Source organism: Schistocerca cancellata, chromosome 9 (genome assembly GCF_023864275.1).
Source record: "Schistocerca cancellata isolate TAMUIC-IGC-003103 chromosome 9, iqSchCanc2.1, whole genome shotgun sequence".
NCBI classification, from domain to species: Eukaryota; Metazoa; Arthropoda; class Insecta; order Orthoptera; family Acrididae; genus Schistocerca; species Schistocerca cancellata.
In genome coordinates this window covers 327,897,696-327,911,677 of record NC_064634.1, presented here as the reverse complement: position 1 = coordinate 327,911,677, position 13,982 = coordinate 327,897,696, and the positions used below count along the sequence as shown (strand labels likewise).

Below are 13,982 nucleotides of genomic sequence, written 5' to 3'. Positions count from 1 at the left end.
TGTGAGCAAGATCGTACATGTAACATTCGACATGTGTATGTGTGGTAACGTGTCTGTCCCTACATAAACAGAAACAAACATTTTTAAATGTGACACACATATCACCAATATTGTGTACATAATCTAAACAATAATTGTGTTACGCAAGCATAATGTTATCCACTCATATGTCTCACTTATTTACTGTACTTTTGGTACTATATTGCAAACATTTGACAGTTAAGACTGAAATTGGCAAATAACGTAATTTATATAAATGGTGCATTAAAGGACTAAAACTGACTATGGTTAAAATTGTTCTGTCATTTAGACGATACATTGAGGCTATGGACTCCTACATGAAGAACTTAAAAATTGTGTTCTAAAAAATTCTAAGCAAAGTCGTCCAAGCATCGAAATGTATCTATTTTCAAGGAAAAATGCGATTCTTCCTGCAGCAACATAGAATTATTTGATACACAGTAAGAAGTTACATGTAGAAAAGAAATCCTTTGAACGAGGATATTTCTTTAAAGGAAAATAATAAACTCACTTTCAGTAAGCTTTTTTGGTTGGAAGCAGATAATTTATGTCTGAATATTTCGAAAACAAAGTCGATAAATTATAATTCCTACTTTCTTATTAGTTTTATTCGACTTATGTAGAACAACTACCACTGCTCCTGAATATAGTTATTTGTTTGTAACAGAAGTTTACGACACAGCGGTGTTTGGAATGCTGGTTGAAGTTGCTTGATAAATTCTTGTGTGTGACCGATTGCAGGAGACACTGCAGGTGTGGTTGCCAGCAGTCTATCGCTTATGTGTGGTGTCACTGCAGCCAACGGCCATGCTGCAATGGTAACACCGGTTCCCGTCAGATCACCGATGTTAAGTGCTGTCAGGCTTGGATAGCGCTTGGGTGGATCACCGTTCGGGTCTGCCGAGTGCTGTTGGCAAGTGGGGTGCACTCAGCCCTTGTGGGGCCAACTGAGAAGCTACTTGACTGAGAAATAGGGGCACCGCTCATGAAAACTGACAACAGCTGGGAGAGCAGTGTGCTGACACGATGCCCCTGTGTATCCGCATCCGGTGACGCCTACAATCTGAGGATGACATGGCGGCCGGTCGAGGTTGGAACAGGTCCAACAGGTAACTGAGGACATGGGATGCTACTCTGAGATGAGGAATTTGGCACAAGAGAGCAATTCGTGGTGAGCTATATAAAACCTCAGAAGACAGACGAGTAAAAAATAATAACTTATTGGTTTCTGAGGGCACTATGGTCAAGTTCTGGTGGTTAATACTAGGGTGTACGAGATAGCCTAAATAAAACGAATTGGAAAACTATTACTGTAATATATGAAAGAAGAATTCAAGAAGTATTTCAGAAATGTAGACTGAATAGATGTACCTAACACCATTGGTGTTAATTAAAATTATAGTGTACTCCGCAAGTCAATTATAGTTTTCTGTGAAAACTGTTTCTAAGACATTTACTGATGGACGTCGAATCAGAGCAGTCATCAGGGCATCAAAATGTTTGTAATATCAAGAAAAAATAAGTTCCTTCAGCGACAACATAATGTACCGTTTTATATGGCTGCAAGTATACACCATTTCTTGTAGACACAATTGACAGTCCACACTGATATACCAACAAATGAGGCAACTAAATTTCATCTCTTTCAATCAACGGTCCTTTGGAAATTCTAGAAAACTTTTGTTTCTTTTATACAAGATCCATTGCCTTAATGTCCTATGCTTCTGATATTTCTTTCTTTTGTCTGTAGTTCATAACACAACCTTTCTGTCAGAATTAACATCTGTCCCTGAAAATACCCCACAGTTACAAATTTGGTTACAAAATCTCTGTCTTACCATTACATAATCTGTCTGAATCCTCTCAATGTCTCAAGGTCCCTTCCACGTAGTAAGCCTTCTCTCATGATTCTGAACTGTTACCAATTCTTTTATTAATTTTTTTTTTTATTTTCTCTCGGTAGCTAACGGCCATTTAGCCAAAGCTGTTGCAATGGTTAAATTATACCGGTCCAAATTCTGCCAGATGGCTTGCCCTCTCATTCCGTTCCCCTCGTCCATATTCACCTACCATTTTTGTTTTCTTTTTTTCGTTTTCCCGTTACCTAATTGGAGTTCTCCATCACAATTACATTATCCTCTTTTTTAACGAACTGAGTAGTTTCTTTAGGATTTTGTGTTGACAAAAATCAGCACAAGTCCTGACTTTTCTGCCATCTCATTTCACTAATTCTCAGTATGTCTAAATTCAGCTTCCCATTTCTGTTTCTAAATTCTCCAACTTATATAGCCGATCAAGAAATCTAGACGTCCCACCTTCCGGCCTGTAGAATGCCAGATTTGTTTTCCCTAATGCCTACACCTCCCCAATGAATGAGAGAGTATTTTACTTTCGGAATATTTTACCCAAGATGATGCCATCGTCACTAACCAACAGAATAGAGCAGCACGTCCTCCGGAAACATTACGGCTGTAGTTTCGCCAGGCTTTCAGATGTTGACAGTAGCAACATAGCAAGGCTACGTTGGCTAATGTACCAAGAGCAGGACAGCCTGTCACCTAGACTGTAGCCACGGAAACTTCTGAAAAGTCTGTTGCCTCTATTTAGGAATCACTAGTCTCTCTACAGATAACCCCTCCGATGTTGTTGCACGTACCTTACGGCTACCTGCATTCCTGAGACACGCAAGCCACTCTTCTGCGTCAAGGTGTACGGTATGTAGAACCATTCGGAAGAAAGCAGAAATACAATACAGGGACTGAAACGTTATTTACAATTTGCACAGAAACCAGACTACACTTGTGAGAGTCTAATGGGGTCTAAGTGAAGCAGTACTTGTGAAGGAACGGAGAAAGGTTTGTAGCGCTTCAGCGATTTTATTCAATTTGTACTTTAAACAAGTAGAAAAGGAAACCAAGGGTGAATTTGGGAAGGGACTTAAAATTCAGGAGGAAGAAATACAAGAATGCGACGTTCCCTGGTGACATTGCAAATCTTCAGACACAGCACGGGACTTGGGAACTCAAGTGATGCTGTAAGATGACTACAGTGTGGGGCAAATAAAAGTGCCCCGGAGGATTGGACGTGAATGTATGCACATAACCACACCCTGCCACATGGTCCACGCCGGTTCAGAGCGTGGTGCAGACTGTGTCAGTGTGAATGGAGCAGTGCAAAGGGAACGATGGTACCTACAGTGGAGCAGCGGGTGTTTGTTGTGGAAAATTACGTGACAACAAAGCCGAGGAAACGGTGTTGTCAGTTGTTTGCGGAGTAGTTGAATGGTGTACCAGCAAAGAGTGCGTGCAAACTATTATTCCGAAAAGGCATCAGACATGACCTGTTTTGAACGACGCATGAAACGTTCCGAAACGTGCCCGCACATCGGAAAATGTAGCTGCAGTTCAGCAGAAAAAGCTTCAGAGTGTTACCAAATCAACTCGACGCCTGTCGCAAGAGAGCAGCATATCACGTCGCTCATGCGGACGGAAATTGGAAATTTGTGGTAAGATCTTCGAACTGCTAAGGTCATTGGTCCCTCGGCTTACACACTACTTAATCTAACTTAATCTAAGTTACACTAAGAACAACACGGATACCCATGCCCGAGGGACAACTCGAACCTCCGACGGAGGGAGCCGCGCGGACCGTGACAAGACGCCTCAGATCATGAGGACGAATACTCCACTTGGACCTGTACATGCATCCCTACTGAGTGTCTGTTGTTCATGCATTAAAACCAGCAGATGCTCCTCAGCGTCTCCAGTTTTGTGAGTGGCTGTTCACTGAGATAAAAATGAATCATGGATCTGTTCTTTATATCTGACGAAGCATAATTTCATCTGAGTGGCTATGTCAACCCACAGGATCACAGTTTCTGAGTGGCGGAGAATCCTCATAACTTCCATGAAACACTATTGCACGTTCAGAACGCTGGGGTTTGGTGTGCAGTATCTGCACGCCGCGTTATTTGTCCCACCTTCTTTCATCAAATGCTGACTTCGGCGCGTTACATTTCCAACATTTTGAAACCGTTTGTGGTAGCATTAACGGAGAAGGAAAAGATCTGCAGTTACTTCCAACATTATGGAGCAACTGTCCATACAGTTGCGAAAACCTTGGAGCACATTTAGACAATCTTCACGCCTGATGGTGTTGTTAGCAGAGATCAGTCTGGTCGCAGCCCTAGCTGTCCAACCAGGTCAGCTGATCTGTCAGTGTGCGATTACTTCGTGTGAGGAGCCCTCAAGTCTAAGGCGTACCGCAACAACCCTCATCGTCTTGAAGAACTGCAGCAGAACATTTCGGATGAGACTGCAGCAATTCCAGCAGCCCTGGTTCGATCCGCCTTCGGCAATTTGCTCACCAGGGCCCCAAAAGTGCCAAGAGATGAATGGTGGTCAACATCTGCTATAGTCTGGTTAGTACTGCATTTCCTTTCCTCTGCAGTGTTTCTTTGTACTCTGGGAGTGTGTTTTTCCAGGACACTCTTATTTGCCCACATTAATGAAATGTAATCTAATTAAATCAAGCTGTTCTTAGAGAATCACATTATGAAATATGATACAAAAAGTAGGAGATCAGCTTTGCTACTGGGGCAGGAACAAAAACGTTTCTGAAAGAGAGAAATTTATTAACACCGGAAAATAAATGTAAGTGTTAAAAAGTGTGGTGTGCGTACTGTAAGACCTCCGGTACACACACCATCAGATTATTTGACTTGTCGCTCTAACGAAGTAGGCGAGTGTCAGCAATATGTCTCGTGGTCTTATCGTGGCGTGTTTATCTTCTGCTGTTAGGTCAGACGATAGAAATGCCACTTGCACTCTTAGAGTAGCAGATTGATGGTGACCAACTTTAAACAGAACTTAATTAATTTTCACACACATTATTAAAATAATAAAAATCATAAACCTTACTTAACTTGATTCTGGATGCTATTTACAATTGACAATCTGAAGTTCCTTTGGTCTTAGTATGTTAATCTTATTCTCACATATCTCTGATACGTGACAAAGTGTCTATGCATTTCTCTTCATGGCAATGTACAGGAATATGATAATCTTATTAGGCGCAGACTGAAACTTGACTATAGACTGGTACAAACAAATGCAGACTGGTGCAGACAAATGCAGACTCGTACAGACTGGTGCAGATAAATGCAGACTGACTAATCGGAGGTCTGTACACTCGTTATAATACCTCGCGCGTTCAGGTATCACTGCGCGAGTGTGATCCGCGAGGAGAAAAGGTTCTACGTTAGCAGCAGTCTCATTGGCTGCGTTACATATTAATACGTGGATCAGCGGAAGCAGAATTTGGTCTGTCTCTATGACAGCGCCATCTCGTAGCGCGGAGACGGACGAGCGCTGCGCCTGCGTTGTTGTGCTTAGCGGGGCGTGCTCTAGTGGGAAAGTTGTGTACGCGCGGACAACGCGGAACTATGTACACAACAAAAAGATTTTTTTTTTCTGAAGTGAACTGTAGTCTTGTACAGTTTTGAAACTTGAAAGATAAGTAGTTCAGAGAGGAAGAGAATTAAAGCTTTTAAAATGTAATGTTACAAAAAACAAGATGTGAAGATTGGATAAGTGATGAAGAGGCACTGAACCGAATTGAGATGAAAAGAGATTTATGGCGTTAATTGACTACAGGTAGGGATCAATTAGTGAGATTCATCCTGAGGTCTCAACAAATCGTAAATTTAATAATGGATGGAAGTGCTGGGGGTTAAAAATTGTAGGAGGAGATCAAGACTTGACTGCAGAGGGCAGGTTCAGCTGGTTGCAGGTCGCAGTGATCACGCAGAGATGAAGATGATTCATCAGGATAAAGTAGCATGGAGAGCTGCACTAAAACAGTCTTCCGATTTAATACCACAACAATTCAGTTCAGTTCACTTCAGTCTCTTTATTCACCAGGTAATTACATACATCGTATGGGTGCAGTCAATTCACTGCCATGGCTAGTTACAATAAAACTTAAGTTTTTTACGATCTTACAGATAAATACAATTATTTTACTTCGATATATGGAAATAATGTTACATTTTCGTATTCAGATGTTCTTCAGTGTTATAGAAATTAATTGTTTCCGCTCTAATTTTAATTTATGGCCCTTTATTTTCTTTTTTGTAGCGGGTAATGTCATGTGCACTTTTTGGTATAGGGCTTTTTGTGGGCGCCTCTGTGAAAATCACTTCTGCTTGTTAGTTTGTACTTATGAACCTGATTGTTCAACGTTGAAAATTCCTGTAAGGTTTTCAGAAAGGACGCACATTCATAAACATACAGGGTGTTTCAAAAATGACCGGTATATTTGAAACGGCAATAAAAACTAAACGAGCAGCGATAGAAATACACCGTTTGTTGCAATATGCTTGGGACAACAGTACATTTTCAGACAGACAAACTTTCGAAATTACAGTAGTTACAATTTTCAACAACAGATGGCGCTGCGGTCTGGGAAACTCTATAGTACGATATTTTCCACATATCCACCATGCGTAGCAATAATATGGCGTAGTCTCTGAATGAAATTACCCGAAACCTTTGACAACGTGTCTGGCGGAATGGCTTCACATGCAGATGTGATGTACTGCTTCAGCTGTTCAATTATTTCTGGATTCTGGCGGTACACCTGGTCTTTCAAGTGTCCCCACAGAAAGAAGTCACAGGGGTTCATGTCTGGCGAATAGGGAGGCCAATCCACGCCACCTCCTGTATTTTTCGGATAGCCCAAAGCAATCACACGATCATCGAAATATTCATTCAGGAAATTAAAGACGTCGGCCGTGTGATGTGGCCGGGCACCATCTTGCATAAACCACGAGGTGTTCGCAGTGTCGTCTAAGGCAGTTTGTACCGCCACAAATTCACGAAGAATGTCCAGATAGCGTGATGCAGTAATCGTTTCGGATCTGAAAAATGGGCCAAGGATTCCTTTGGAAGAAATGGCGGCCCAGACCAGTACTTTTTGAGGATGCAGGGACGATGGGACTGCAACATGGGGCTTTTCGGTTCCCCATATGCGCCAGTTCTGTTTATTGACGAAGCCGTCCAGGTAAAAATAAGCTTCGTCAGTAAACCAAATGCTGCCCACATGCATATCGCCGTCATCAATCCTGTGCGCTATATCGTTAGCGAATGTCTCTCGTGCAGCAATGGTAGCGGCGCTGAGGGGTTGCTGCGTTTGAATTTTGTATGGATAGAGGTGTAAACTCTTGCGCATGAGGTGATACGTGGACGTTGGCGTCATTTGGACCGCAGCTGCAACACGGCGAACGGAAACCCGAGGCCGCTGTTGGATCACCTGCTGCACTAGCTGCGCGTTGCCCTCTGTGGTTGCCGTACGCGGTCACCCTACCTTTCCAGCATGTTCGTCCGTCACGTTCCCAGTCCGTTGAAATTTTTCAAACAGATCCTTTATTGTATCGCTTTTCGGTCCTTTGGTTACATTAAACCTCCGTTGAAAACTTCGTCTTGTTGCAACAACACTACACTCCTGGAAATGGAAAAAAGAACACATTGACACCGGTGTGTCAGACCCACCATACTTGCTCCGGACACTGCGAGAGGTCTGTACAAGCAATGATCACACGCACGGCACAGCGGACACACCAGGAACCGCGGTGTTGGCCGTCGAATGGCGCTAGCTGCGCAGCATTTGTGCACCGCCGCCGTCAGTGTCAGCCAGTTTGCCGTGGCATACGGAGCTCCATCGCAGTCTTTAACACTGGTAGCATGCCGCGACAGCGTGGACGTGAACCGTATGTGCAGTTGACGGACTTTGAGCGAGGGCGTATAGTGGGCATGCGGGAGGCCGGGTGGACGTACTGCCGAATTGCTCAACACGTGGGGCGTGAGGTCTCCACAGTACATCGATGTTGTCGCCAGTGGTCGGCGGAAGGTGCACGTGCCCGTCGACCTGGGACCGGACCGCAGCGACGCACGGATGCACGCCAAGACCGTAGGATCCTACGCAGTGCCGTAGGGGACCGCACCGCCACTTCCCAGCAAATTAGGGACACTGTTGCTCCTGGTGTATCGGCGAGGACCATTCGCAACCGTCTCCATGAAGCTGGGCTACGGTCCCGCACACCGTTAGGCCGTCTTCCGCTCACGCCCCAACATCGTGCAGCCCGCCTCCAGTGGTGTCGCGACAGGCGTGAATGGAGGGACGAATGGAGACGTGTCGTCTTCAGCGATGAGAGTCGCTTCTGCCTTGGTGCCAATGATGGTCGTATGCGTGTTTGGCGCCGTGCAGGTGAGCGCCACACTCAGGGCTGCATACGACCGAGGCACACAGCGCCAACACCCGGCATCATGGTGTGGGGAGCGATCTCCTACACTGGCCGTACACCACTGGTGATCGTCGAGGGGACACTGAATAGTGCACGGTACATCCAAACCGTCATCGAACCCATCGTTCTACCATTCCTAGACCGACAAGGGAACTTGCTGTTCCAACAGGACAATGCACGTCCGCATGTATCCCGTGCCACCCAACGTGCTCTTGAAGGTGAAAGTCAACTACCCTGGCCAGCAAGATCTCCGGATCTGTCCCCCATTGAGCATGTTTGGGACTGGATGAAGCGTCGTCTCACGCGGTCTGCACGTCCAGCACGAACGCTGGTCCAACTGAGGCGCCAGGTGGAAATGGCATGGCAAGCCGTTCCACAGGACTACATCCAGCATCTCTACGATCGTCTCCATGGGAGAATAGCAGCCTGCATTGCTGCAAAAGGTGGATATACACTGTACTAGTGCCGACATTGTGCATGCTCTGTTGCCTGTGTCTATGTGCCTGTGGTTCTGTCAGTGTGATCATGTGATGTATCTGACCCCAGGAATGTGTCAATAAAGTTTCCCCTTCCTGGGACAATGAATTCACGGTGTTCTTATTTCAATTTCCAGGAGTGTATGTTCTAGGCGGTGTAATTCCAACACCAGAAAAATCCTCTGTTCTAAGGAATAAACCATGTTGTCTACAGCACACTTGCACGTTGTGAACAGCACACGCTTACAGCAGAAAGACGACGTACAGAATGGCGCACCCACAGACTGAGTTGTCTTCTATATCGTTCACATCACTTGCAGCGCCATCTGTTGTTGAAAATTGTAACTACTGTAATTTCGAAAGTTTGTCCGCCTGAAAATGTACTGTTGTCCCAAGCACATTGCAACAAACGGTGTATGTCTTTCGCTGCTCGTTTAGTTTTTATTACCGTTTCAAATATACCGGTCATTTTTGAAACACCCTGTATAAGCCAGGAAGCGACATTATTTTAGATACTCTAAATATTTTTTTGCATGGTTCTCTATGGGGAACTCCTTTCATTAGTGTGATAGCACTTTTCTTAAGTTTGAAAGTTTGTTTTGTCTCACCTGTATTTCCTCAGCAGATCGCACTGTATTTAAGCGGGCAGTTTATATAAGGAACACAAACAATCATTCAGTGCTGCAACAGTCCCGAAGCATTCTTAGCAAATAACAATATTTACTTGGTTTTTTTATTTAAAATGAAGAGATATCCTTCCAGCTCAAGTGTTTAGACATCCACATATCTATAAATTTTTTGTGTGGAGGTTGTGTAATAGCGTAGTTTCTCAACTCAGCTTGTTTGCTGTTCCTTGCTCTACTTCTGATATTACTGAAATTCTTCCATTCCGCTTTGTCCATAGTTATGACCAAAGTATTATTCCTAAACCACTTTATTGTCTGAGAGACTTTCTGTTGTAAATTATCCTCAGGGCACCCTTTTAGAAAAAGTCTTTGTCATCGGCAAACATAACTGTATCTGCTGCCATCCAATGCTTTAGCGGGAACAACATGGGGCCTAACACGGAACCCTGGGGCAACTCATAGCTATTTTTTGAATCTAGAAGATATTTCTGTCTTCTTGGCATATTTGTGCTCTTTATTGTCTGTCAGAGGGATAGGACTTCAACCATTTGAAAGATCCTATAACAATCTAGTTTCATCAGCACTAAGTCATGTCTGGTTTGGTCAGATGCTTCAGATAAATCTAAGGATATTCCACAGTTGTTCATTCATATCCAAAACATTCACGACCTTTTTCGTCGTCCTGTTATGCTTCACCTTTATTCTTAAGAAGTAATCGAAATGCGTCAAAACTGACTCTGGAGGTATCCATGGTCTGCATTTGAGGGAAGTCCGACGCCTTAGCGTGCAGTTCCTATATCGATTTTAACCGAAGACACACCGACAGCGGCAGTTAATATGAAATAAATCTGGTGATATGATGCCACGATACACGAGACGGGAAAAACATGTCGTTAAGTATATCAGCTGGTGCCTCCAAAATGTGAACATAAACAGCATTAGGGCCAGTAACGAACTTCTCGTCTCAGTCCTACCTAGTTATAGCTTGAATCAGTAAATCTGCTTCAGTGCGGTGAAAGCTTTCGGTTCTCTAATCGGTATCTATGTTCTGACGCAGCAGAAAGTTCAAGGAAGTGAGATAAACCAGCGATTTATTAGAAATTTTGATGCGGCGTTGATAGTGTGGATTTCGGCGAGCGCGAAGAGTGAGTACAACCATTAATTTGTATTTCACAATAACCTTAACTAGAGATTGAAGGAAATATGTAACAATCCTTGAAAAGTCGCGCCGCGAAAGATGAAACACATTTCGCACACCTGTGGTTCTACGCCCACAGCTGCATTCCGTAAGTTATTTTACGGTGTATGGCGGAGGGTACTTTGAGTGCCACTGTCACTTCGCCCATTTCTTGTTCCAGTCGCAAATGGTTCACGAGACGAAAGATAGCTAGTAAACTTCTGTGTCGGCTCTAATCTCTTTATTTTCATGATCTTTGTGTGAAATGTAGTGGTTGCCTCTTCTAGGAACGTACACTCTCGGAATTTTTACAGTAAACCACACCGAGATGTACAACGCCTCTCTTGCAGCATTTGCCACTGGCTGAGCATCTCCGTGGCGCTTTTGCGCTTACTAAATAAAACTGTGACGAAATGATCTGCTGTTCTTTGGATCCTCCATCAGTACTATATGGTATGGTTTCCAGACAGACGAGCAGTATTCAAACATTGCTCGAAGGAGGGTTTTATTGGCTACTCCTTAGTGAATGGACTACACTTCATGAGGATTTTTCCAACTAATCTATGTCCGGAATCTGCTTTACCTGTGATTAATGTTATGCGGTAATTCCACTCTAAAATCGCTCCGTATAGTACTATTTTATGACTGTGTCTGTTTCCAGTGATTGCTCTGAAGGCGTGTAATCATCCAGTAATGGGCCTTTCAGTCCATGTATAAACAATATGTTAGATTTGTTTGTACTGAGGATCAACTGCTGATTCTAGCACTAAGCGTCGATCCCCAACAGGAGCTCCTCGATTCTGCTACAATTTTCTAACGCTGCGAGCTGCGACCTTTCTGCATTCAACAGTATCATCCGCGAAAAGCCTCATGGAATTTCAGACGTTATCCACCAGGTCACTGGTATACAGGGTGAACATTAATAAAACCGACAAACTGTAGGAACGATTCCTGATGGGAAATGGAGGAAAAAAGGTCCTATGGACATGTGTCCGGAAATGGACGGTGCGCGTCAAACGACCCGGACTACAGTAGAGAGCTGTATCGCATCCACGTCACAACAGATGTACAAAGTTCAAAAATGGTTCAAATGGCTCTGAGCACTATGGGACTTAACATCCGAGGCCATCAGTCCCCTAGACTTAGAACTACTTAAACCTAACTAACCTAAGGACATCACACACATCCACGCATGAGGCAGGATTCGAACCTGCGACCGTAGCATCCGCGTGGCACCGGATCGAAGAGCCTAGAACCGCTCGGCCACAGCAGCCGGCGATGTTCAAAGTGGCATGGAACTGCAGGTGATAGGGATCGTAATGATTGTCATGCAGGATACATACAATCATACTTTGGCTTACACGACATTGGTGGGTCACTTGGCTGGAGATTGTGTTAGGGTTCCTCTCAATATCCTGTAGAACCCTGTTCTCCAGATCTAGTGTACGCATAGTGTCCCACCTCCCTGCGCGTTCGTCTGTCTGAAAGGATCCATGATCACATAAACGTCCAACAAGGACTTGAAATGATGTGTGATGTGATTGGTGCCTGAAAGGGTACTTGTACTGGTATAACTGTGCTGTCTCTCGACCGTTTCCCTCTGCTTGACCGTACACAAACACCATCTCGGCTTGTTGCCGGTATGAATACCGGACCATTCTGCTGCTAACAGTAGGCTACGTCAGTCACACATCTTGCGGCAGACGACAAACAAACGGCACGTGGTCAGAGGAGCTGAAATTCGTTAGCGTCATCTACCATGGCAACGATACATTTCCGGACACATGTTCATAGGACCCTTTTTCCTCCATTTCCCATCAGGAGTCCGTCCCTGCAGTTTGTCCGCTTTATTAATGTTCACCTTGTGTATTGTGAAAATTAATAGTTCTATAACACTCTCAACGTCTGAAGATTTCTCTGTTAATAATGACTTCCTGTACTGTGTTTGTTAGGAAGTCTGAGAGCACACAGCTGGTCTGATATTTCGTACGTTTGCATTTTCTTTAGGTGGCAGTGCATAACTGTTCCAACTCCTTCTGGAAGTCATGAAACACTGCAACAACTATTGATTGCTTTCTAGACCTCGTGAACGAACAGAGCGTTTGGTTTCACGTGACCGTTGTTTGCGCAATCCATGCAGATTCCTACGGAGGAGATTTTCGATCTGCAGAAACGTCATAATATGCGAGCATAGAACTCTTACAACAGACCGACATCCTTCATCTTGTCTATGAAAAAATCGAGTAACGTTCAAGATATGACCATGTGCATTCGATATTTGTGTGTCATTATTTCCGTAGACTCTGCCAATTTCGATTAAAAACGCCGTATTCCATTATGTTCGCACAAAGACACTATTTACTCAGTACACTACAACTACGAGTACGCTTCGTTCAAGCTTCCAACGCTATTGGCTTCTGGTGGTTTTTAATGTTCTGTAAATCAATACTGTTCTTTCCATTTGAAAAGAAAACTTGCTCTGATAAATACGCACCAACGGTCGCTGATCATACGCTGTCTAAAATCTATAGGAAATGCCTAACCCCTAACAGAAAATCTGACTTGCAACATTTTGTTGATTGCGTGTATAAACGTTCCGTTTTAGCACCTAAATATCTGAATGGAATGAGTGATTCCAGACCCACTTATTGTACAGGGTGAAGCAGATAAAAATAGCCCATTTAAGTATAAAGAAAAGATAGTGAAATTACAGAAACGAAGAGCTGAAATGAACTTTCCATTTATTAACAATGAACAATGTAATGAAAAAATATATTTGTAGAAGACGCCGAAAGCGGTCCCCTACAACATCAGTACACAGCTCTGCACGTCTAAGCATATTCATGTACACCCGGCGTGAAGATCGGATATCGATGGCGGCAACTTCATGGCTGATCTTGTCTTTCAGTTACAAATGGCTCTGAGCACTATGAGACTTAACGTCTGTGGTCATCAGTCCCCTAGAACTTAGAACTACTTAAACCTAACTAACCTAAGGACATCACACACATCCATGCCCGAGGTAGGATTCGAACCTGCGACCGTAGCAGCCACGCGGTTCCAGACTGAAGCGCCTAGAACCACACGGCGACACCGGCCGGCTCTTTCAGTTACAGTATTGTGTGTGGATTTGTTTCACAGACCTTGCTCTTCATGTGTCCCCACAGGAAAAAATCATATCTTATTAGATCCGGAGGACGTGGTGGCCATAAATGTTTGCTGACAATTCAATCGTCTGTGAATATATCATGGACTCGTTCCAGGGATACCTTATCCCGTGGCATGTTGCCCCATCTTGCTGGAAGAAGCAGTATTGTCTTTCGTATTCAGCGAGTTGAGCCCGAAAGTATCAAACGTTTCCATACATGCGACCATGTTGA

At 43.9% G+C, this 13,982-nt stretch overlaps 1 pseudogene; it reads left to right on the top strand.

The window, feature by feature from the left end:
• Positions 1 to 818: 818 nt before the first annotated feature.
• Positions 819 to 937, top strand: LOC126102505 (5S ribosomal RNA; annotated as a pseudogene).
• Positions 938 to 13,982: the final 13,045 nt, after the last annotated feature.